Below are 27,586 nucleotides of genomic sequence, written 5' to 3' on the forward strand. Positions count from 1 at the left end.
ACATGTGCTGAGGAAAAAATCCCAATTACAACTGGTCTGGCACAGCTGGGTAGGGTCCAGGTTAATATTTCTGTGCATTTTCATCCCCAAGGTGAGAGATTTTGTGAGTTTGAAAACAGCAAAGACAGAAGGAGACAGATGAGGACATTTCAGGAGATGGAATATTAGGCCCTCATTTACACTGCAAGCACACAACACCCGGAGGTGTGCAGAGAAGTTGCCCATGGAGCCAAAAGTGAAGCAACAACTCTGCTGAACAGGGAGGGACAAAGGCAACACCCGAGGAGAAGTCTCACAAATGCCCCAGGGGGGTGTATGAGCCGCCCACACTTTCCAGGTGCCTGTGCCCCCATCAAAGCCCACGTTCTGCAGGCCCCTCGCAGCTGGCATCGCCTGGTCCTGCTGCTGGAGATCAGCCCCTTGTCTGCCGCGCCCAAAGGGAGCGTGCCAGGGCAGCTCCAGGGCTGCTGTCATGCACAGCCTCTGTGAGGGTTTGCTGGCCACGGATGTCCAGCACAGCAGCAGTGTCTGGGGAGCACCCAGCCCTGCACAGACCCCTGGCTCCATGGTGACCTCCTCGTCCTGTGGCCTCCAGCCCTCACGCCAGCACTGGGCCCCCACTGCCCCCACCCTGCCTTTCCAATCACTCCCCGTGAGGAGGCAGAGAAGCCTCATGTCTCATGTACCACCTTCAGTTCCCCTTCCCAGCATCCAGAGCAGAGAACCTGACACATTTCTGGCAGGGGCTGGGTGGTGACAGAGGTGTCTCTCCCTGCTGTGCAGCTCCAGCAGTAGCAGTGGCATGCTTGGTATCCTTTTGTCCTGGGAGTAAGATCCACCCAAAGGAATGGGTGGACTCAGTCAGGATTGAAGTGCCTTCAGTGAGAGAAACCATCAATAAAAATGCTAGACTAGCTAGGAAGTTTTCACATAAACCTCTACTGAGGTCATCTAGCCTGACTTCTGCCTAGCTAATGGAAAGAGATATCTTGATTTTTATCAAATATAGATGATTAATTTGATCTTGCTTCAAAACACCGAGACCAGTAGAGGTATGACTGAACAGGTACCTGAGAAAACAGAGTTTTTAGTTCATAATCAGTTTATCTAAATGAAATCTAACTGCTTGATGGTCTTCCCCATCACTGGATTTCTGAGCAGTCCTGAAATTGCCATGACTGCTGAAATTCTGCAATTGGCCTTGTCTTTGGAGTCCTAGGAGTCAGAATCATGATTGCTCAGATCCTTCAGTAGTAAAGTTTCCTTCCTCTGCTGAGTTATACGTATTCTGCCTGGGGCATTGTGATGGAAGTGAAAAGATGCAGGGGTAAAACCTGGAGTTTCCAATTTTCGGTTGTCATTGCACTGGTCCATTCAAACCTATCAAATAACAAAATGAGACCTCTAGGATTAATTACTAAATGACAGCAGTGATAAAATATTGTAATGATGGTTTCTGGGTTTTGCATAGGTTCTGGACAGTTGTTTAGAGGCTTTCCATGGCTTCATATTTTTACTCTTATTCTGTGTACATCATAAGAATGTGCACAAGACTCCCATAAGAAGAATAAAATAGTTCAGGTAACTTAAATTTTGTACTTGTTTCTTAACAGAAGAAAAAAGGAAAAAAATTACATTGACAAGTTAAATTATTCAAGCAAAACAAGCTATAACGTCAGAGGCAAACTTATATAGTGGAAACAACAGGTACTACATGAGAGAAATTCTGGAGAAAAGAGGATGAGCATGATGAGTTGAGCACTGCAGAAGCAAGCTTGGTACACCTATTTGTATAGGGATGCTATATTTGTATAGGCAGGGTTTTAGAACAGGAGGTGATATAGATGCATCTATATAGCAAAGGCTGACTGTATGAACTGGTAGAATATTATCTGAGGGATGGCAATGAAAGTATAGCATTTAAATCAGAGAATAAATTGCATATTCAGGCCCATATTTATGCATGGAAAAGCAAGTGCTAGTGTTCAGTTAACACTAGAGCAAATACTTAAGCTACTTACTGCAAAGCTTGTGAAACAAGCCTTTTGTTACTGAAGCATATACAGCTTCTCCAGATCAAGTACTTTGTGAAATTATTGCAAAATATGTGTGTAAGGAGAGAAAACGTATATTTAGCTGCATACAGTTGTTCTTTATCTGATAAGCTAAATAATCTAAGGCAGCTATTCTCATTATTCCTAGTGCCGATTTCACTTGCAAATACTAGGTTTTGTACTAATTCTAAGTTTTGTACTGAACATTTTTTTTGTATTGAAATTCAAAGATGTTCCAATTCAGGATAGTTTAAATGCTTCAGGTTGCCTTTTGTATACTATATTGCTGAAAGTATGTCTAGGAATCTCAAAGATTAAGTCAGTTCTTTGTTAATTTCATATTTCATGCCAATGAAATTGATATTTAATATAAATATAAGTAAGTCAAAAAATAAAGTTTAGATACTTAAAAAAAAAAAAAGGAAAAAAGAAAAAAGGTATTTTTATTACTACCTTCCACAAAACTTTCGTTATTGTGGAACTCACAGTATTTCCACAAAATAGTACCTTGCAGGCACTTCTTTGTCTGTTCTTTTAACTTCTGGTTCTTCATTGTAACAGTAGTTACTTATAATTCTTTTTAATAATCTTCAACATGAAATTGTCAAAAAGTCTTTAACTTAAAAAAATGATCTCAAGAATCAGAATTCATTAGAAACATTCTTTCATGATGTATCATATATTGGCATTGAATGCAAAAAAATCAAAACGATCTCATTTTCTCTCAGTCAAAATATCTCTATGAACAGCTGAGAATACTAATATCTTTCAACAGAAACCATATGTCAAACCACAGTGCTTAGTAAAAATCTTCCTGATATTTTTTTAGTAAAAAAATAATGTGTTTAGGTGTTTATTTGTTTGATATAAAGCTTTAAAAGCAGTGATACTGAAATCTTTATATTTCCATTACATTATTTAAATCCCATCGAGTTCAGGAGATTTGCAAGGCACATCAAAACTGCAGTTAAAAAACCTAAAAAAACTGCCTCAACAACCAAATTAATTCCACTGCTTCATAAGATCATTTTATTTCTTATTTTGTGTTTTGTCTTTTTTATGGATCTTTGCTTGAAGCAAGTGGGAACTGCAATTAGCTAATTAAGACTCTGAGGCTTGAATATTATTGACCTTTTATGTTTTTCAGTATTGGTTGGCAAGCATAAAAAAGTTGTGTTCCTCTCATCTACTCAGGGCTCTCCAGGACATGACTTCTAATTGCTTTCTGAGAAATCTTTGCTCCTAATAATTTAGTAATAAGGCACATACTGTTATTTCCTCGTTGCATGGCGTTTGCTGAGCAAGCAAGCAGAAAGACACAGAACTGGAAAGGCTCATGAATGACTACTGATTGCATAGGGTCATATCTTGTAGTTTTTCCACTGGTCCATGCAGGGAAGGAAAACTGCATTTTGTATTCCTGATATTTTTTGAGGCGTGCAACTCTTCTTAAACAAAAGCAACCACCTCCCACCCTGCAAAAAAGTCCCTCAAACTATATGTTAAAAACAAAGCAGAGACACAGATGGATGTTTTAATTTTCCTTTACAGAGCACATTTGAAGAACGGCTTTAATTCTGACTATTTAATTTGCATTTTTATAAAAAAAACCAAGGTTAAAATCAAAGGTTATATTGCTCAATAGCAGACAGTTCAATTTGCTCCTTAGAATCTGCATTACCTCTAAGGCAAACAAGCTGTTCCTACTTAAGAGATTGTCTAGCTTGTTGCAGAATCACCTGTAAATGTGTAGTAAGCCCATGGAGCTTCAATCATTTTCTTATCTGTTCTATTGCCCGCAGGAGAGTCATTACTGCAGTATTTACAGCTGTCACAATAGTTAATATGATCTAGGCATAGCTGCTTGTTTACTCACTGATGTGATGTGACAGTTTAATAATAACCATCATAATCATGGGTATATAAAAAGAGAAATATTTTTTTACTCCTATGGAGATGCTGTTTTCAACTTCTACCGAAAGCATTATATCCAATCCTTTAAATTGTTGCACTCCCTTGTGATATTTTTAGCTTTATCAACAGCTTACAAATACATTGCTTTTTATTTTTCCAGAAAGTGGAAGAAAAAAATTGACAAAGATTTTATTTTTCCATATGAAATGGGTTATTCAATGTAAAAAAAATAAAAGTGAAAGCTCTCCCAAGAGGTGGAAAACAAACAAAATTAGGTATGAGAGTGCTAAATTCTAGGCCAAGAAATAAAATAAATTATGATGCACTAATTTAATCTGATAAAAAAAAGCAGAACAATTTCTGGCATACTCAAATGAACTCATTTACTGCTACATTTTACCCAGCATTTTGTCTGTTTTCTATCAGGTTCAGATTAAACAGATGATTTTAAGCCACAGCATGAAAGGTGGCCAAAAGAAAAGGTTCCTATGGCCACAGATTTGGATATTTTGTATGACTGATCCCAAACCTCCTCATCCTGCTTTTCTTTTAATCACATGCAACCCTCTAGAGATGAGGAAAAGTTAACAGTCAGAGGGTCCTTCATTTGTCTTTCATAGCACAGTGAAGCAAGAAAGTCTCGAATGGTAACAGAGCAGACCATTGCTTTTGTTAAGCCTTTAATCTTAGTGTCAACCAAAGCCTCGCCAGATGAAATGAAGTTTTTCTCTTGCAGTTGTGTGAACATTTGTACTGTAGAAGCTCACTTGAGATACTGCAGTTGGATATTATGTCTCTTCGTGACTGGCACATTAAAAAGCCAGAAATAAAGCCCTTGTGTGGCTACTCAGAGTGAATGAATTGACAGATCCATCCAGGGAAGAATTAAACTGAAGGCTTTAAATGAAAAGCAATGAATTTATAACAGGATTATACAGCACTTTGAATCAACTTTGTACAATGCTGAGCTGAGAGTTCAAAGAAAAACAAGAGAAGGCACAAAATATTGTCATTTATAATTGGCTAACGAGACCAGCAACACAGGAATTTTGCAGCTGCAGCAGATTCCCACATAGTTAGAAAGACTGAAGAGGATTCTAGTTCTTGTGCTTCACCAGTTAGCTTTATTAAAAGACAATTCTTGAAGAATCAGGCTGCATCCAGCTTTTTTTTGCTCCTCAAAATTTATAGATATTTTTGTTTTGTTGTTGTTGGGGTTTTTTTGTTTGTTTGTTTGTTTGTTTTGCTTTGTTGTTTTTTGGTGTTTTGTTTTGGTTTTTTGTTGGTGTTTCTTTTTAGTTCGGTTTGGTTTGGTTTTGGATTTTTGGGGTTTTTTTGTCTGTTCAGGTGTATCAAATCTGGCCTAAATTTTAAAACATTTTTTTAGACCAGCAGAATAGAAATTATTATCAACTAATCAACAAGTTGAAGCATAGTCGAAGGATTTAGAACTTTTCTAAATTAGGAGATTTCAATACCCAGTGTTTGCTTTCTTATGCTTGATTTGTTTTAAAGGTGAGCTTGGGGTTTGTTTCATAATGGTACAGTTAGATTAAATTAAATTTTCTACACTGAATTTTGCATACAAACCAAACCCCAGATGATGCATTTACCAAATTCAATGGGAAAATATACCAAAAGATACCAAAATTTAGAAGTACAAGTTAGAAAGTTAGAAAGCACTTGAGTCAGGATATTAAATGAGATGTTGATGGAAGGCTGTTATTTCTTGTATAAGGTACACATTGCTCCAATTAGCAGAAATAAAAAAAAAAGTCACATTTTATTGCACAAGATTTCAACTGTAACTATTTCTCCTTTAGCTGTCATCTCAGTTGCCTATTCACATACGGGAGGAGGCTATAAAATCAGATCTCTAGTGCTGCAGAACATCTTGAAAGAGACAAGATCTTGGGAAAATATTCTTTTTGGGTTTTATTAACTGCATACAAAAACCTTCCATTGTAACATTTTATGTGGGAGATTTTGATTTTCTATTTTAAATAAATATATAACTATGTATATATATATATATATAGTTATAGTTGTAGTTATATAGTTATAGTTAAGTTATAGTTATTGAGTACCACTTCTTTTGGAAATATTATACCAGTCAAAAAAGTGGTCTGAAAAATAGTAGTGGTTGTATGTCTAGAGAGTAATCATCACCAAAAAAATTACATTTGGGAGCAGGCATTAAATCAACAGTTTGCATTTAATCATAACCATCCTGAAGAACATCCATCTTTGGCTACTTTTGACTATCTCTCACATTTTTAATGTTAATTTCCACAATCTGGCCTGTGTTGTAGTGTTCCTGTCAAGCCTAAAGTTGCCAATGGGCAGTTGCATTTGTTCAGGTTGAGAAGTGTTTAGAAGCAGGAAGATGGATTAAACATCTGAGATTTTGCAGCTCAGTCTCTTGTGTCCCTGTAGTGTCTGCTACTCCAGAGATAAACATGTCCTTTCACCTTTGACACTCTGGACCACAGCCAAAATCAGGACTCAGGGATACCACCACTCTCTCCAAACTGACCTCCATCTCCAATAAATCACCCTGCTCTTCTCTAGCAGATCACAGTTGTTTCATACAGCAGAACAGATATCCCATACTTTCCTCTATCATGAGTCTGTGTTGATCCTTTTCACCATACCTTCGTTTGCCTGCTCTCTCCAAGTAACTCATCATCCTTTCTTAGATTAGCAGCTTCTTTCACAAGATGCTTTTTTGTCTTCAGTGAGATTACAGTCTGTGCAGCAGCTGCAGATCTAGCTCTCTCATTACATTAAAATTGGAAGCAATCAAACCTGGTAAATGGAAACATGCTATTACATTCTGAAAATGCATGTCATTCAAAACTCTAGAGTCACCTCACCACCAAGCATGTTTTGAAAGTTGAGGAGAGAATACAGGTACTACTATAAATAACTTTAAGCTGTGGGCACGTTTGGTTGGTTTGGGTGGGTTTTTTTGTGTTTTTTTTTTTTTTCTTCTTCTTCTTTTCTCTGTCTTCTACTATGCTCCCCATTTTTCAGAGAATTTGTGATGATTTGGTTACTTGAAAAAATGACGATCTCCAAGCCTGGGCATAAGGAGTGCATAAATGTTCTGTTCAGTTCTGAGAGGAATATTTAGCCAAGGAAATTAACGCTGTGTTTAGAAACAAATCTGTCACTTTCAACTCTACCCACCCTCAGTTTGACACTGATGAGGAAACTCCTGTAGAGTAGGTGCATAGATGTTTTAAAGGAAATTATTCTCTTGAGGAACGCTAGACTTATTGCTTTAAATATTGCTTCTCACTGCAGTGTTGATGAAAAGTGTGTTTGTCAAGCTTATTAAAAAAGAAATAAAAAAAATCCATGTAATTCCTTTTCGTTTGGACATACATATCTTGAAATCTACTTCTATTTGCAGTTAGCATATCAATAAATGATGATTTTCTTTCACTAATTACTGCATCAGACTTGTATCTGGTGCTGTACCAGCAAATAAGCCTCAGTGAAACCAGTGGCAGGTTTCTGATGATCCAGTGACATGAGATTGAGCTTTAATAATTTTATTCTATGTTAGACTTCATTGTTTGATCAGTTTCACAGCAGTCAATCAAGCCTTTTTCTTTTTAGTTCGTTCTTTCTTTGTCTCTCCCTGGTATAAATTGGGAACAATCTTCTCTGAAGTTAGTGCAGTTGTAATTGTCTAAGGAGGGAATAAGACCACTTTTGTGCTAGCTTTGGCAACTGCCTTCAAAAAAGCAAGTAGAGGATCAAAAAAACCACCCAACAATCCTCAGTGTGACAGCTAACAGCTGGTCTGAAGGCCTCACACACACAAGTAACTTTGACCTTGACTTGATCAGCCCTACCCCTGAGAATCAGGCTGTACCCATGAGAAAAGAATGTAAACATCTTCAAGGAAGACAGCACTGAAAAGTGAAAGGACTTAACCACAAGGAAGGGATGCTAGCCAATCTTTAGTGAGATAGTATGCCAGCAGCAGCTTACCAACCAATTGAAATTAAACACAATGCTTTTAAAAAACCCTATAAATATGGGCTGTGAACAAGAAAGATTGCAGCTGCTGCTTGAAGAAAAGGTGTCTTGTTCGTCTCTACAGCAGCACCTCAACAATATTGACAGAGTATGATAGAGGAAGCCAAACTACTGAGAGTCAGAAACCGTGCCAGTCAGTGTGATGACAACTATGACTAATTTTTTTCCTTTGACCTGATACATAGTAATTTTATCATGAACTCACATTACTTGTTTCTGTGTAGTAGAGATGAATTTTAACTGGCTTTGTTTTTCCTCTTCAAATGCAGATATATGGAATACTTGTTTAAATCTTTTACATTTTCTAATTTCTTTCATAATTTTACAGTGCCAGTGCTTTGATTTTTTATTTAAAGTATATTTTGATTGCATTTTACTGTTTTGTAAGAAATTTTTCATTGGTAAGCTCAGTTAAATGGATTTATTAAAGGCTTCTTTGGAGAATATATATCCTCTCCGGGTACTGCTCCTCCTCAGTGCATTAGAATTTGAGTCAGGCATTTAAATTACCTACTGTACTGAAAAGCAAGAACTTTTCCAGAGAACTGATGGACTGAATAAGCCACTTGCCTATGAAGTACAGCTTAGTCTTCTTTTTGTTACAATCGCATCAAATTTTGTACTATAAAAAATAGTACTGTAAAAATGTCATATCTATCTGATTGTGATACACTGCTTAAGGTGTATCTAACTGGAACTTGATCCCCTTTTAACCGAAGTCTGCTCTATTTTGTAATCTGTGCAGCTGCACACAGAGGAATGAACATAAAGATAACCCCTTCATGTTGTTTTATAAATCCCTGACTTTTCTCTATGGTTTAAACTTCAGTGTGAAATTTGCTGCGCAGCACTTTTTCAGAAAAATAAGTCAGTGTCAGTGACCTCAGAAAAACTCAGAAACATTTTTGGTGCAATGACCTTTTATTAAGTCCAGGTGGTCATTCTGAAGAAGCTAACTTAGATTCATAGCCATTCATGTGTCGTCCAGTGTCCAGGTTTCTTTTTCAGGGCTTTTTCAGGATCGTCTTCTACCCTTTCAGGTGCTTCACTATTTTTGGCGTTCACATAAAATCTGATAGGAAATCATTTCCACTGAGAAGCTGACAGTATCAAGAAGTTTAAAGTTTGGTGAAAATCATAACTTAAAAAATCAGATCTATCTAATGTCAGGTCTGCTCTTGTGCTATGCTTTTAAATGGCAATTATTACCAGAAGTTCCATATAGGTGTTTATACAGATCATCGTCATAGCACCATCATAGGTAATGAGAGCCTTGCTACAATCCTTCAATCCTTCCTCTCTGGAAGGCTCAGATCTATGTTCAGTATCACAGGCAGAGATTTCTTTCTTGTTGGCTCTTCATAAACTTCAGAAGGCCTATTTTGTTTTCCTAGCCCTGTAATAGAAATAGAAAGGTTTGGGTTGTTTTGTTAGTTTGTTTTTGTTTGTTTGTTTTTGTTTTCTTTTTCTTTTTGTTTTTGTTTGTTTGTTTGTTGGGTTTTTTTAATTTGGGAAAAGGGAAGAATGTTTACCACATTCTTCAGATCCAAGCAGTCCTGTTCTGTGGGCTGCTGTGGAACCAGGAGACAACGATTGCAGTGACAGTGCTGCAAAAGCAGTGTCCTGGAAATTGAGTTGCTTAAATCTTCAATTTGTAGTTGAAATTAGAAAACAAAGTAAGACAAACTTTAGACAAACTTTATTCAGGTGCCATTGAATGAGACGTCTGGGACAAATATTGTCTTTGTATTTTTGTTTTAAAATAGTTAGTAGTTATTGATAGCAGTTTAGTTTTTAATAAGTATTTACTTATTACATAGTATATTAACATATACACCCAGTATCCACGTCGTAGAAATATTTAAAATAAACCAAACAAATACATATCAGTTATAACTTTTAACTTTAGAAGTGGAATAAAAGAAAATTCATTATGAAGAGTAAGTGAAAATGTATTTTTCAAGTTAAAAAATGCAAGCTTTTATTAATTTGGGGGTTAAATGTTCCAATATTCTGATTTAAGAATGGATGGTATGTAAAGATTAAAGAATTCAAAATTATTTTTATATCAAAATATGTAAACAGAATTTTTCTTAAAATGGTTTTTTTTTTTTAAATATTTCTAATCTTTAGGCCTTATAGTTTTGGATTTTTCAGAGTAATCTTGAAATAGAGATTTTAAGTAAAGTTTCATTCATTCATAAGGATCTCAGATTTAAAAATACCCTAAATTCAAAAGCTTGAGAATTAAATATCCAGTGGGGAAACAATGTTGTTTCAGGCTTTTATTGGCATCCTTTTAGTTTTAAAACTGCTTTATGCCTTAGGACTTTTTATTCCATAAATAAAGATTATTAATGAGCTTTGGATTTACAAGTCTGTGTCTTTAAAGTAAAAAACAATTAAAAGGTGTTTTTAAACAGTACTCAAATGAAGATTCACTCTCCAATATGGAATTGACCAATAAAAGGGTCTCATTGACCTTCTGGGATCTGTAAGATGTCATGAAAATACTAACTACTGTGAACTTCCAGAAGACAGCAAAGAAGCCTGAGGAATCCAGAGAACTGGAACTGCTGAGTCTCTTCATATCTCAGTTGAAAGGCTGCATAAAAGGTTTCCATGGCAGCAGGATATGAAGACCTTGCAAGGCTTCTGTGATCCTTCATCTGGAGAAGTATATTTACTTGTAAGGATACCAGTGAAGCAGGATTTACAGGTTCAAGGAGACATACTCCTGGTTTGGACCAGGTCAGTCTTCAAGGGCTATAGATCTGCTTTGATGCCTCTCAATCCTGTGGTCTCTCAAATTTGACTTTATTTTCTGTTCTTGAAAAATTCTGCAAGATGTCAAAAAAATTCAGAACTGTCATAAATCTTGAAACTTTGAAGAAGTACTTCGATTACTAGTAAGAATATTTATTTTCCTCTTGTTTCTACACAAAATAAAGATTTGATGCAAATTTTCCTGTGACTTTTGAGCTCATTGCACTTAGAAGAATCCTGAAATTATAATCTCAGGAGATAAATATTAGGTGACAGGATACAGAGTCAGTATACGTGTTTGTGCTCCAAAACTGTGCAGAATGGGTATAACAGTTTGAGTTAGTACAAGTATTGAAGATCATGCTTCATTGTACTGAATATTTCAATCTCTCTAGTTGAGTAATCAAATTTTAAGTCTATGAATATTCAAAAAATGCCAAAAATTTGAGAAATAATGTCTTAATAGCAGAATTTGTTTATAAATTTTTATTGAATTTTACAGAAACATTATATCCTGGATTTATGTCAAAGGACAATAATTAAAGATGCAAATAATAATTAAGTCTCGAAATCAATACATCACATTAAGGTTTGTAATTAATTTAAAAAGTTCCATATGATGTCATTTCTTGACTTGTAAAATAACCCTGCTTGGTTATCTATTCAGATATCTCCTTCCATTTCCCATCAGTGGGAGGAAATATTCCAATACTCCTTAAAATAAATAGAATTGTATCACAGATGTTATCACAGAACAAAATTGTATTTCTAATTTACTCATTCTCTGCCCTGCCTTTAGGCTGTTTTGTTTTAGATCTTAATTTGCTTTAGCTTCTGGACTTGCTTCCAGAATCCATATTGCCAAAGGCAATGTATAACAGAACCTGAAATCGGGGAAAGAAATAAGTAACACATTCACATTAAACAAAGTCAAATTAATTTAGTGAAGATTAATCTTGAGAGTAAACCATCCCCAGACTGATAGATTTTGGAGGGTATGGTGGTGGTGGTGGAGAGAAGGGGGAGTTCACAAGTATTTCAGTCATTCTGAGGTGAAACTGCTTAGCAACTTCTTTGTTCACTTCTAAAATGACTAGAATTAAACAACTTTTAATTTTATATTAACATTTTTATGCTTAACATTAAATTGTCTGTTCTATTTAAAAGAACAAATATAATATCGATGCATTTTTAAAAATCTTTTTCATCCTGTTTACAAATAATCTGTTTATCACTTCTCTGAACAGTGATGGTTCATAGATCATCAGTGTGCAAATGAGTTTAAAAGAGATTACTTAAAACTGTCAGCTGGATATTTAATTAAAAAAAAAAAGACAATGGAAGCTGCAGAAAACGCTAATAGCCCTATCATACAATGATCAATTGTGAAGCTGCCCAAACATTTCAAAGTAATAGAAAATTATGGGATTAATTTAAAATCACAGACAAAATTTATGGAAGTTTACAGAAGCTTACATCAGATAAGGGAAGTAGATTTAATTTACGTTTTTATTTATAATATATATATAGATGCATATTCTCTATATAAAGTATTCTATCTATTCCAGAGAAATGGGTGTATTGGACTATAGCTATATGCATCTATTCATGGGCATAATATATTATGTGTGTGCAAAGAATTCCAATTGCAGATGTACGAGTCAACACTGCTAATACAACATCCTGTCACATCAGTAAGATGGAGCAGAACTCCATTGTGAAGAATGAAAAGAATGCTTCCAAGACACATAAGATTTGTGCTCATTCATTTTAGTAACTTGTTAGTCTGAAGTTAACAGTCTAATTCAGTCTATAATTTTTCTACAGTTCAGGACACAAGCTCCATTTTGGAAATGGAAAGTCTACCAAAAGTTTACAGTGGATGAATTGCCAGTTGGAGTTCTATATTCCTGTAATGACTTGTATAAGTAAACAAAGCTAACTAGATGTTTTACTTGGGCAACTTATTTAAAATTACCTAGAGTTCAACTAGCAGAGTACAACCACAATGCAATAGTCTGTGCAGCATTTTGTGTAAAAGGCTGTGCAGAGGGCATCAGGATCTCCACTGGAATAAGCATTGCTGGACTCCACCATGTGGTGATATGCCATGGCACGGCCCCCAGGACCAGGTGGAATAACTTTCCTTATAACATCAGAGGCCTTGACTCAACCTGGATTCTTGAATGAACTCTAGAGGCCCAGGGCTGCAGTGGTGCCTAGGACAATAGGAGATGGTCTTGCATGCAGGAGATGTGTTGTGTAGGGTATGCATCACCAACTAAAAGAAGTGAAGTTTAAATCAGACTCTGCAGGAGGAAAGCAAGAGGCACAAGTGGGAAACTGCTGCAGGGGGTGGAGGCTCCCATCTATTGACATGACTGACTTGTCTAGGGAGGTTTGCTGCTTCCCAGGGCCTTGAATCTGGGATGTTATGGAACAACTGCTAGGCCTTGTCTGACCCTCAGACTACTATCCTTGCTGCTCTTCCATGTTAGTACCAATGAAATTGCCATGGACCTGGAATACATCAAACATGACTACAGAGCATTGGGGATGAGAGTAAAGAGCATGGCAGCCTTTCTTGATTTTTTTGGTCGTGGCAATGATTAGGAAGAATTTGAGGGAAATTTGTGGATGCTGAGGGTCAACAACTCTTTACACAGGTGGTGTCAATAGCAGTTTGTTTTTTTATTACAGTGGAAACCTCTTTGGGAATCAAGGGCTGCTAGAAAGACAGTGTCCACCTCTCTAGGTGGGGAAGAAGCATTTTTGGTAACTGGCAAGAAGAATTTTAAATAAGGAACAGTTGAGAAGTGAGAGGATGACATGGCTAACTAGGTTGACAAGCAAAGTGTGCAGTGTGATGTGAAGACTAAATAATCAACGGCTAATCAAATAATAAGGGTGAAAGTACCCTAGAAGGGGCCCCAGGTCAAGTGTTTCAGGCTTTCACAGCAAAGAAAGCCAAGATCTGCATTAGAAAGAACATTGCTGCCATTGGAGGTGCATTGTCTTCCTCATCTGCTTAACCTGGTGAGACATATCTGGAATCCCAGGTCCAAGCCTGGACTCCTATGTTCAAGACAGATATGGACTTCTCGAGTGAGTTCAGCAAAGAGCTATGAAAATGATTAAGAGTCTGGAACCTTTGACAAGTGATGGAATGCTGAAAGAGCTGGGACTGTTCAATGTGGAGAAGTCTCAGGGGTGTTTTACCAATGTGTAAAACTGGAGCCAGATTCTTCTCAGTGGTGCTCATTGACAGGTGTGCTAAAAAAAGCCAGTATGCCTAGAGGGGCTGTGAAGTTTCTGTCCTCAGAGGTGTTCACAACCTGACTGGACATGGTCCTAAACAACCTTTTCTAGCTGACTTTGAGCACAGAAGTTGGATTTCAGTATTTGATCTTCAGTAGTGTCTCCCAACCTCAAAAGTGATTCTGTGAGTCCCTCAAGTTTAACAGCGTAGGTTTGACTCTCTGGCAGAAAAGATATTAAGAGTGAAAGGAGGTAACAGATCACAGTATATGTACCTTTTCACAAACTTACCAAGCTGCTGAATCGTCTTCTGTTTTCATAGACTTTAAAAACTGCAGAGATGGATCTAACATATCTAAACCATGGATTTCTATCAGAAACGTACCTAGTTTCTACCTATTTTATAGTAGGAGTTGCAATTCTCACAATTCTAAAACTCATAGCTACACCGCATTTCATAGATGAGAGAGATACAAGCCCTGAAACTCAGTCTTGGAACTCAAATCCTGAGCTAGGGATTCCTGCGACTCCAGTGAGACCTCCTTCACAGAGTAGCATCTGCATTTTTTGTGCACCTGTTCCCCACAGAGAATGGGAAACTGAAAGATCCTTGATTTACTGTAGGCATGACTTAGACACAGTCAAAACATCAGTGTGTCATCAATATTATTCTCATACTGAATCCAAAACACAGCACTGTACCAGCTACTAGAGGGAAAAAAAATTAACTCTATCCTAGCCAAAACCAGGCCAGAAATCTGTTAAAGATTCTCCAATGGACAGAAAACTGTATCAGCTTTAAATTGCCATGGTTCATTCGAATGGAGAATGGAATTTGCTGGTACTGTTGCCAAGCTACACTTCCAGCTTTCTGTCTTCAAATCCCTTTGTTCAAATAGCTGGAGCCCAGCCTTGGGGAGGAGTATGGCTGCAGTTTGGATGTGGAGCAGAGAATGCTGGTAAAGAACTCAGAAGTGGAGCATGCACAACCTGTGCCACAGGCTGAGCAGCAGCTTGAATCCTAGCCTTACTGCTAGAGAACATTAAAAATTTCTGTTTAGTGAGGTGTAGCTGAAGTGAAGCACCTACCTGGCTAACAAATTACCTTGTGTGTAAAAAACAGAACTGCAATAATTAAAGTAATATTTTTAAAAATTAGGAATTGGATAATATTGTTTTTCAACTTAGTTGTCTACCTTATTTTCTCCATTTGCAAAATGCTCTTAGGCAAGCTAGTTGATTAGCATGTATGAATAGAGAAAATCAGCTCACCAAATGCCAGCGGGTTTAGCTTAAGTTTACCTCAACTTCTGAGTGAAGATTCAGGCCACTATTTTGTCAGCAGATGTTAAACTTCATCCAAATTGCTGTCAATCCACTCAGAGATGTAAGATATCAGTATCTTCTGCAAATCATTATGGTCCTTAGTTTCTGTTAAAAATGCTGATGAATCCTGCTCCCTTTAAAGATTTTGGAACATGGGCAGACTTGGAGAGAAATCATAGAATCATAGAGTAGTTTGGGTTGGAAGGAACATTAGAAGTCAACTAGTTTCACCCTGTTGCCATGGGCAAGATCTCCTTCCACTAGATTAGATTGCTCAACGCCCCCTTCAACCTGGCTTTGAACATTTCCAGGAATGGGACACCCATAGTTTTTCAGGGCAACCTGTTCCAGTGTCTCACCACCCCTCCAGTATTTTTTTTTTTTTTTCTCCTAGCAGCTAATCCGAGCCTGCCCTCTTTTGGTTTAAAGCTGTTATCACTTGTCCTAGCAATACATGTCCTTGTAAAATGACCCTCTCCATCTCTCTTGTATGCTCCCTTCAGGTATGGGAAGGCTGTTCCCCAAAACTTTCTCCAGCCTGAACAATCCCAGCTCTGTCTTCATAGGAGAGATGTTACAGCCCTCTGATAATAGGAGCAAACTATTACCGTGGCCTTGTTACTTAATTTCTACCAAAATGAATGGGAAGTAGAAGGGTTTTCTTAAAATCTACCTCATATTTATTTGTGGTTTTAGGCATTTGAATAGAAGCTTAAAAAATATTATCAAAAAAACTTCAAAGATGTACTTTTCTCCTGATTTACAACCAGCAAGGGTCTTTGAAATAAAGTAAGGAAATTTCCCCAAGACCTGTGACAATATGTATACCCCTAAAAAGATGGAAATAAAAAGTCATCCAGTATTACAAAAAGAAAAAAAAGGTGGGAAAAAGAAGCCAGGGACTAGAGGTAAGGGAAGTGTTACTTGCAAAATTAGTATTTTTCTTTAAAAGGATTTACCTGTGGTCTTGCCTGGATGACTGTTGAAATAAAAACCCAGAACAGGAAAAGTCTGGACACTTCAGTATGCAAATACTCCCTTGGGGCAATTGCACCTGCTCATGCTATGTCTTTTCAAAGCAATGGGTAACTGGTTTAATTTAGTTACCAGACTGATGCTTTAGCATACTGCTCCACTGGGTGCACAGCTTTAATACTTTCCCAAAGTTTAAATTAGAATTTTGACTTCTGTTGAACTTTTGAAATTACTTTATTTGATACATAAATCCAGTTGCTCAATGCTAGTAAAAATGTTAATTATTACTTAAGTCTAAATATAAGTTGAGTTTGGAAAATGCAATATAGTCAGATTTTTAAAGTATTTTTATAATGTACTTTTGAAAATGTCATAAAATTTTAAGATACTAATAATTCTACTACTTGACAGGATTATGAATTATGAACAAATCATATTCTCCTTCCATCTCCTTTTGAATGATGCTTTTAATACAAGTAATAAGTAAAAGTTTCAAGTTCTTAAAATACGGCTTTCTTGGTCACACTGACGTTAATAAAGTGAAAACAAAGCCATTCTGAGATGCCACAGAGTCATACATTGGATATAAATGGAAAAAGAAATCGATGGAGAGAGAGGGGATGAAAGTAAAAAGAGTAGATATTTTTAATTAGTGAAAATTCTACATTGCTATAATTTACAAGAAAAAAGCAAGTAAGAGAATTAAAAAGGAGATGATCTAACTGAGATTCATAGTGACTTTTTCTTTTTTTTTCAATTGTATACCAAAAGAATTTAGCAAACACTTGAACCATAACAGTGATGGTAGTAATTGCTTCTGATGTCTTTATTCACCTGTTTATTTCAATTCAACTTGTTCCAGGCTTGATAGAAGTTTATACTGGTATATTTCTGTGTGACCTTTTCCTTTTCTCTCAAAAAGTAAACTAACATACAAAGCATTGAACAAGCTTTATGCTTCACAGAAAATATGCGTGAGCAGTAGTGAAGAGGTTGGTATTTTATGTCTATACTGTATTCCACACGATGTTGCAATAACATCGATCTAAAAGATGATTTATAACTCTCAAAAAAAACCCCAAAACTCAGATAAGGATCCAAACAGCTAGCAGACTTTTGCAGACTTTTGCTTGGTCTTGGCTGCATTGTAGGAGTATAGATTGTACTTTGGAGATGATAAATGAAACCTTGAATTTGAAATTGCACTAATAAAGTATTAAATAATTCTTAAATAAGTCATTTAAGGAAGAATGAAATAAAGCAACAACTAGGAACCTGTAAAAGGAAGATCCTTTTGACTGAAATATTTACATTAAAAGAAAGTCATCAGACTACTTTAAAAAACAGCCTAGTTACAAAATTAGACTAAAAATTTGATTTAATCTACCCAAAGACATAAAAGAAGTTAGAGATACAATTTTTTAAGTTTGACTAGATGATCTTATAGGTTTTTCCCAACCTAAAAATTCTATTATTCTATTTTCCATTTAATATTAAATTAATAATATTTTAGTAATTTGGTAACAAAAGCATAACTAACATAATGTTCTCACATTCACTCCAAGCTTTCCATCTAAAGCAGTTATGATATACTTAATATTGTGCATGTTAAGATCTAAACCTTGGGTAAGACTTAAGAAAGAAATTGACTATTTTTGGTTTTCAGAACTTGCCATTAAGAATTCTATCTTTCTGTTAAATCTGTAATATCACATTTTATTTTAAGTTTCTATTATGTCGTCATTTGTTGTATTAGATCATCTTTTTTTTCAGAAACCCTTGAAAGTATTTCTTTGGAGAACTTAGTTTATTTGGATAAATTCCTTGTTCTCCTGATATACAATTAATGTCAATGTATCAAGCCATGTACAAGTGTCCATGGAGTTGTGTGGCTGGGTATGTAGTCAAACAAAGTTACTGAAGCAATAGATGAGTTCACATTTTTCAGTGAATAGTGCAGAAGGGGTTATCAGCAATAAGTGTGAAACATAAATCTGTATACTTTAAATCTTAACATATTATCAACATGAAATCCAAAATGGACAGTTTAGGACAAAAGGAAGTTCCCAGCATGTTACAGGCTGATCACAATCTGTCACAACAATTAATGCAGTCAGATGCAAAGACAGCCTCAATTAGTCAGCTTCCATAATTCCTGGAAGAGTTAAAATTAAATCAGTCATAGAAATGTGGAATGGTTTGGATTGGAAGGAACCTTAAAGATCACCAAGTTCCAAAACCTGCTGCTCTGTGCAGGGACATCCTCCGGTAGACCAGATTGCTCAGACCTCCTTCAACCTCGCCTTGAACACTTCCAGGGATGGGGCATCCACAGCTTCTGAGGGCAACCTATTCCAGTGCCTCACCACCCTGGCAGTAAAGAATTTCTCCCTAATATCTAATGTAAACCTATCCTCTTTCAGTTTGAAACCATTACCCCTCGTCTTATCACTATATGCTCTTGTAAATAGTCTCTCTCCATCTCTCTTGCAGGGTGCCCAGGTGGAAGGCCACAGTTTGGTTACCCTGAAGGTTTCTCTTTTCCAGGATGGATGCTTGGCAATACTCAGAATAGACTGTAACAGTGAAGAGCAAATTATCTTGACAACAGTAATGCGAAACTTAGGGAGAGATGAATTAGCACTAAATTAGTAATTAAAATATTTCTTTTCAGGTTTAAAGTGTCATTAAAGTTGTTTGTTGTTTTGACACTGAATGAAGTTGTTGACATATCTCTTATGAAAAATTATCCATAAATATTATAGCTTTCAGTTCAAGAGTGGCATGAATTTGACTGTTAACCTTCCTTTCACATTTGCTCTCTAAAATGAGCATATCCGTAAATGCTCTTTAGTATCTTTATTTCCATTAAAATCTTTCAGGGTCACTAAGATCAAGCTTAGGTCAAGCAAGAGATTTGAGGTATTGATTTGGTTATCATGAGATCTTCTTAGTTTCTGACAAGTTGCAGTACATCTACACAATTTTATAATCTCTCATCCTGTGGCAAGGTAAATTGAAAGTTATAATTTTATGATCCAATAGATACATTATAATATCCGTTTCTATTTTCATGCCTGGAAGAACAAACAAATATTTTTCTACTTTGTTTCTGAATACCTAAGATGTTAATAAACTGCAGAGGACTACACATGCCCCAGCTAATATTGTTTTAATATCATAAATCTGCCCTGGAGTGAAAATATCAATTTCTGTGGCAGATTACTGGAAAATTCTAGTCAAAGCAATTATCTATGGTTATTTTCAGGCTTGTAGATCATTCATTATTAATGGATGAGTTAATTAAATTAATTTCAGTGAAAATGTTGAGACAGAGGAATTCCTGTTGAGGTAATATGCCAAGATACACCAGGAGATGTCTGCTTCTTCATTAATTTTGTCTTGATTGAGGTTAGGTGAATCCCTCTGAGAGGCTCTTAGCAAGCCTTAGTCCTTTAGGTGAGATTAAATTTCTACTAAAAGCAGTCTTGTGTATAGCATGGATATGTTCTTCTTATTGCTCAAACAAGAAATTGAAAGTTACATTAAGATTTTTCTATATTATGACTGCTTTTAATTTGTTAAGCATGAAGCTGCCTTCTTGTACAAAATGTGTCAGGAACTGTTGCCTTTGTGTTTTCTGGTAAGGGGAATAGATTTTGTGACCTTGAATTAAGTTTGACCACTGGGTGCATAGTTTAGGTTTTCAGTAGCTTCTATTTCCAGAGCAGATGAGTAGAGACAATTATTAACGGGAGAGCAATTCCCTTGAGCTCCAGCTGCTCCAGGCCATCAGGGATGTCTGAGCAGTGCAGTGCTCATGATACCTACTAGACAGCTTTCAGCATTTAAATTTCTCAGCTTGCCTCTTGTACAGCTAGGAAACATGACCTAATTAGTTTTTTCATCTTTTTCTCTGTTCATGAGGAAAGACACACTGACAGCAATTTAATTATATGTTGACTTTTTGTTGTGACAAGAACTGAGAATGTTCACAATGGCAGAGATTTCATGCCCTTCTCAGTGGGCACAGCTTGTGTATGGATTGGGATCATATTGAGTGGGGTTTTGGGGACAGAGAAGTGCTATTTTTTGCTGTTGTTTGTTTCTTTGTTTGGTGGTGATTTGTTGTTTATTGGGGGTTGTTTTTTTGTTGTTGTTCTGATTGGGGTTTTTTGTTTCTTTTTTTTTTTTTTTGGTTGGTTGGTTGGTTGGTTTGCGTTTTTTGTGGTTTTGTGGGTTTTTTTTAAAGTGAGTAAGGTGATTTACAGTGCATGCTGAAAGCTTAATTATATGCCAGACAGAACCTAAGACTATGTAGTCTTCTATTGTCCCGACAATCAATACAAGGAGCTTTAACTCTTTCTTGTTAATAGAGAGGATGAAGGAAGTTCTTTTTTTTTTTTTTTTCTTTTTTAATATCATTCTCCAGTATACAGTCTGCTGGGAGATATGTGGCAAAAACAGCCATACACTAAGATCAGTTTCAGTAGCATCATTCCTTTGTGTCACAGAATACAGCATAGCTGAAGATAGAAGGGACCACTTAAATCTGGTTGTCCAGGACTGTGTCTAGATGACTTTTCAATACTTCCAGGAAGGGACAACCTCTCTGGGCATCCTCTACCAGGACTCAGTAACACTGTCAGTAAAAAATTGTTCTCTGATGTTCAGGTGGAACCTTCTGTGTTTCAGTTTGTACCCATTGCCTCTGGTCTGTCACTGGTCACTGTTCAGAAGAGTCTGGCTTTGTCCTCTTTGCATCCTTCTGTCAGGTATTTGTGCATATTGATGATATCCCTTCTGAGCCTTCCCTTTCCAGGCTGACAGCCCCAGCTCTCTCAGCCTTTCCTCATTGGTGAGATGCTCCAATCCCTTCATCATCTCCATGGCCTGTTGCTTTACTCTTTCTGGTATGTCCATGTCTCCCGTACTGGACACACTATTCCAGGTGCAACCTCACCAGAACCGGTAATGAAAATAATTTTTGCTTAAACAATAAGAAAATATAAACAATGGTGATTTACTTTTCATATAGCCATACACTAAAACCCTGCCAGGGCAGCAGAGGTACCAGCAGCTCCCTGTGGCCCTGAGTGAGTGCCAAGGGTTCCATCTCAGGAGTCAGGGCAAATCCTTCAGCCAGATCTCAGCCCACTGCCCCAGCCAGGATCAGGGCAGCTGAGGGGACAGGAGCAAGCCCTGGCATCTGACAACTCACTGCAGATGAAAATGGCTTGAGGCTGTGCCAGGGCTTGGGCTTGCAGATGAGCCCAGCTCAGCAGGACACATGGCCAGGCAGGGCAGGGCTGTGGGGAGCTGGAAGTGGGCCCTGATGTGGCATCACTGGGGCAGGGGCTGATGGCCCATGGGGCTGATGTGGGGTCCTGGGCCATGGGCAGAGTAGGAGGAGCCCTGTGGGACTGGGGAAAGATGGTGAAAGCTAACAGTGCTCACAGGAATATCAAAAATTCTTACCATTGATTACCATTGAGTTTGAGTCTATATGGGATTTTGAGATTATCACTTCTATCTAAAATAATTATTGTATTGACATAAAGTGTTATATTCTACAGTTCTGTGTTTATAATGTCAATTTGTTAAAAAAAAAAAAAAATAATAGCTGCTAGTTATGTCTACAATCACCCAAACTAACACAATGCATCTTCCTTTTCTTGTGTGTTCTTGCCATATTTAACTGTTTGGTATGAAGGAAGCCGTTTTTATAAGGTGACCTTGCCATGGTGACTTTTGATTTCTCATAAAGGGAAAAATGAAGACTAGGAGAGGCTCTGCCCAGAAATTAATCTAGCACCTAAATTACAAGACTTTTATATTCAGAAACAAAGACATAAAATGTATTCATCTTGGTGTCAACTTCGACTTTTTGTCTTTTTCTCTCTTTTACAAATGAAAACACAATAAAATTTGCTTAATTTATAAACATATGAAAACCTCCTTCATACAAGCAGTTAAAGCTGACAATCAAATATTTTGAAGCTTCAGTCTTGGACTGAAGATGACAAAAGTGAAGGAGACACTGTGTTGTTTACAGGTTTTAGGGCAGAGGCAGCTTTTTTTTTTTTTTCTCTCAATGTCTGTCTCAAAAAACACTGTAAGGAGAAGAAGAAACAGAGTAGTAATAAGTACTCTAGTACGCAAGTAACTAATGCCAAGAGAGGAGAGGCACTTTAAGCAGGGGGAGAGACACTGAAGCCAGGAAGTAAGATTTTTCAGGAAAATTAATCTGACACAGAGGTCCATGCTGAGATATACTACGACTTTGTGAAGGCAAAAAGTAATTTCAAAATGGGCAATAAATTGCTGCTGCTCCTAAAAGATCATTCAGTCTTCTTTCATCATCATCTGCTAGTCTTCACACGCTCTTCCTGCTCTCAGTCCATTACTTTGCCAAAACCATGTTTCATTTTAAACCAGCACAAGACAGGGGTGGAAATGAAAGCCAGGGAAAAGGAAGGAGGTGTTAAGGTTGCTGCTTTTGATGCTGCATGGCTTCCATCTCCTTATTGTGGTTGTGTAAGTACAGCCTGGGAGGAGCTGGGAGAAGAGCATGAATGGAATAGTAATTGGTATGAGTTGCTGGAATCAGAAAAAATGAGATGCAAAATGAGAGGTAACAGCTAGAGTGAAAGAAAGGATGGAGCAAAGGGGTACTGAAGAAGGCATAAGAAGTGCTTGCTTTAGTTCCTCAGCATTTCCTTGGATTCAGAAATAGTTTAATAGCTAATGGAAAATGTTCCCAGTTTTCATGTACTGTGTAGTTCTGTTAAACTCTGAGACGCTTTCCTTATTATCATCTACCCTGTTTGCACAGAAGATTAAGTTCTGAGTATCTAAAATTTTCTAGCTTCCTGATGATCACTTCTTCCTGAACTGAAAACTTTCACTATAACTGGAAAAAAATGTCAGAAATTCATGCCAAGAATTTTAAAAATAAATGTCTTATTAAAAAATGCTTAAAAGGTATCAAAATTGGGATGTAATTTTTCAATATTAATAATCTGATTAAAATCTGCATGTGGAGCACTCATAAAGTTAAATTAAAAGTTTCTGGTTTTCCTGACTTGCTGTAGGATAATCAACACATGTAGACATATCCGGTTTTCTTCTTGCTTAGGTTTTATTACTGCATTAATGCCCATTGTTTTGACTAAGCTTCAGCAATGAAGTATTAATTCCCTCATTCAGTTCTGTGATGTATTCAACATTTCACTATCATGTTTTTGGGTAGATGTATTTGTTTTTGCTTTACAGAGGGTAAAAAAGTCAGAAGCTGATTTGGGAGTCACTATTTTATAAACTCAAAAATGATAACTTAAAGGATTAATGGTGACAATTTTGTTCTGGCTCTTGCTACCTTTTCCATTGTTTGGAAAATGACCTTCTGTAAATGTATTTATTTTGCACAAGATTTCCTTGGGCTTTTTATGCTTTTCTTAATGTCATTGTCTTCTAAAAACATAGGAGAAATGGAAAATAATTTTCCACTCTTTTAGAAGTCTAGTCAGAATTTGTGGGAGGTATTTATCTGTTTAAAAGCATACTACAGCAGAAGTGGTCACTGAATTAGGTGAAATTTTCCAATTGTATCAAGGAATTTCAGTGCAGTTTCAAACAGTGTGATGTAGCTCTGTGATCACTTTGAACTACATATAGATGAGCTCTTTGCACATGACTATGAAATCAGGAAGCAGCACATAATGGCATAGTAATAATTAACTGAAATCTTGGCCTTCACATCTGCTTTTGAATACTGTCACCACATAATCAGTATAGGAAGGTTATAAACATGGAAGCTAACTATGAAATGAAAGGCATATAAATGTGTCAGGTTTTGAGATCTTCATTCTGAAAACATGTGCTGCTGCTTTAAATTGCAGTCGAAATCTCTGCAATTAAGGTCTGACATGCCCTTGTGGTAATGAAGTTTTCTAAATTATATTAGAAGCATATAATTCTCTTACAGAATTGCATGAGCCCACAGCTTAGATCCCAAAGTATCATGTTTGAATTACAGGCTGTTAATTTAACTTTAATTAGAAAATCACCTTAATGTTCATGTCCAGTTTTAATGACAAGAAGTCTTCAAAGCTTCCACTCATTTGGTTTTACTTATTCTGTAGTCAAATGCATTTAGATTTAAAGCTTATAAATCCATTATCACTTAGAAACGGCAATATTAATCAGTTAAAAATCTGTTGTATATATTAAAAGCCTTTGCTCATTCAGATTGTAAAGTGTATTCATTAAAATCTATTTTAAACTGATTAATAGGAATTTATGTATGAATTTGCTTATGTGAATGTAGATAGCATTTAATGAAAGTAAAGTTCCCAAACATTTAACTTAGATAAGAAGTCAGCTTCTTGTAAAACCTAAGCTACTTAGCACAATTATCACATTATAATTTACTACACCTTTGCACAGTTAAGGAAGAAACTCAAGAAGTGATTCATTTATGTCCTTAACCTTAATTTCTTTGCAAAGTAAATATTTTCACATTAAAAAAAGGCCAGAACCCCTCTTCTTTAATAGTCAATTTAAAATCTCTCAAATAAATCCACATCCTGTACTATATCCACATATCCTATATCTACATCCTACCATGTTTGTGGTAGCTGAAGGTATTACTTGATTGCATCCTTTAAACGCTATCAGCAACACAATTCAGAAGCATCTTATGTGAAAAATAAAGCTTAATACAAATTCTTTCTTAGAGACTTCACAGAATGGTTGTTAAATTGGGAAGGCACCCTTGGAGAAAATCCAGTCCAACCTTCCTATTCAAAGTAGGGCCAACTAGGGAGCAGATTGCTCAGGACTGTGCTCTACCACGTTTCTAGCATCTCCCTGATATAACCTCCAAACCTCTCTGGTCAATCTGTTTTGACCACTTTCATGACAAGAATAATCACTTGTATTTAGGGAGTTTTCTGTATTTCAGTATGTGCTCATTGCCTCTTAGTCTCTCACTAGACATCACTGAGAAGAGTCTGACTGTTTTGTTTTCTTCCCCTCCCCAGCTGATATAAATGTATTGGTAAGATCCTTCAAACCTTTTCCTCTTGACATTAAACAATCCCAGCTCTCTTTAGCATTCCCTTATATATCAGATGCTCAGATCATTTTAACATCTTTGTGGCTTCTTCACTGGTTCTGCTTTGGTATGTTAACAAAAAATAAAGAATGTTAACACAAAAGATTCATCTGGAAGGCTTTTCTGTGCCTTCTGCCAAAATCATTCAATATTGTACAGACATTTTATGTTTCTTCTAAATTTTCAACCATTTAAGTCTGAAGGCTTATTATTATTATTATTATTGAATTATTTACTGTTTAGGTTTTGTTGCATGTGATACTTTCAGAAGGCACAAGTTTCCAAAACTGATTTTAAATATTTTTAAGCAACTTTATTTTGGTATAATTATTGTTTAAAATATTATTAGTGGTTTAAAAAAAATCACTATTAGTGGTTAAAAAAAAGCCCAAAATCAATCTATATCAGTGAAGCATTTAGTTTATATAGTATAATTTATAACTGTTATAATCAAATAATATATTTGTAGGTACTGGCTTGACCTGGAAAACGTGTAAGTCTCCCTTTTAAGTCACTTGTGTTTTACTAGAGACAGTGAAGGAGTGAAATAGATTGACATAGTGAGAAATAACAAATGTGTTAAAATCCGTGATAACAACAATTATACACTATCAAAGACCTGTAATTGACCTTTAATGCCTTCCCTTTCACTAAATGTGCTTGCTATGTCCAGTGTTATTTTTATTTAATTTATTCAGTAGTTGAAGGCATACCTCTAGTGGATTAAATTTCAAATCCCCAAACATTAATTTATGACAAGGATCACCAACTTTAGCTCAATTTAATTTCAAATCCCTAAGTGTTCATTGAAATTCCAATGAATATTTCTAACGCTAATTACTCAATTTCTATATTTATAAGGGAACTGGCACCTCATAAATATCACATTGTGCTATTATCTCCATATGTTCCTGTTCCCTCTAAATATAGCAAATCAGCAATTAGCACTAGAAATATTCATTAAAATTTGAAGGTAGATAAATAACAAGTAGGAATGCCATTTATTTATTATAATTTACAAAGCAAAGAACATCTAAATGCTTCTCATTTGATTAATGTGCCACATACCACCAGTTACACTAAATGCTTCAGCTGAACTAGTACCAGATAAAATTCATACTGCCTCACAAGACAATATGCTTAATGGATTGTCTGTTTTGGCACAGCACAACACCTTGTTAAGTTTTGATTAGCTTCACCCTTAACATTAGGATTGCAAAAGAATCATAGAGGTACTCTTTTTCTAATCCCCATGTCTAGGACTGTTTTTTGCTTTTTTGCTTTCAAATAGGAAACAAAACCATGACATGCACTTGGGCTATCCTCAGTGTGAGGAAAGTTTCTTTTTTTTGAGATTTCTGTCAAATCATAAAATATGTGAGCACCTGTACTGAGAGCTTAGTCAGCCTGGCAGGTGTAAACTTAGGAAATTGGCTTCAGTATACAACATAATTGCTCCAAAGCATATTCATCTGATAATTTGTGTACCATGAATACTCTAGCTTTCTCTTTGCACATACTAACTGTTGCACATTTGGTGCTGCACTGCTTGCCATGTAGAGCAGGTGATACGAAAAGTTTTCAAAGCCTGTCCAGATACCAGTCTTAAGTATAAAGGCAATGGGGTATTAATGTCTTCCTTTGCAGAAAACTCAGGACATGTAAAAAGTCAAAACAGCATGTGTAAAAAACCCTATAAACAAGGAACTCTTAAAGCTACTATTCTGCCTTTCCTACTCTGCATACTTTCCTTCACTGTTCTTTGATTATGACTTGGATGTCTTTCCACAAAGCCTCTATTATTAGTGATACATTAGAAATACAAAATTACTCTTCCCTAAGGAATTCTTTAAACATACACTCAACAAAAATATTAAAAGGAAATACTGATTTTATGAGTTCTGGAAGTAATGTATTTTAATGACAATAAGGATAAAGAAACATTAAGAAAATCCATTGTAATATCAGAATATTTTTTACACACCCTTTTGTTTTCTCTTTTGTCAGTGTTAAGGCTTAACATGCAGATACTCGCATGTTTCTGAGGAAATAATTTCAACTTAGATATGTTTCACATCTCTGTAAACCAGCATCTTTAAGTGGTACATACCTTTTTAACTAG

The sequence above is a fragment of the Sturnus vulgaris genome, chromosome 1 (assembly GCF_052056855.1).
Source record: "Sturnus vulgaris isolate bStuVul1 chromosome 1, bStuVul1.hap1, whole genome shotgun sequence".
NCBI classification, from domain to species: Eukaryota; Metazoa; Chordata; class Aves; order Passeriformes; family Sturnidae; genus Sturnus; species Sturnus vulgaris.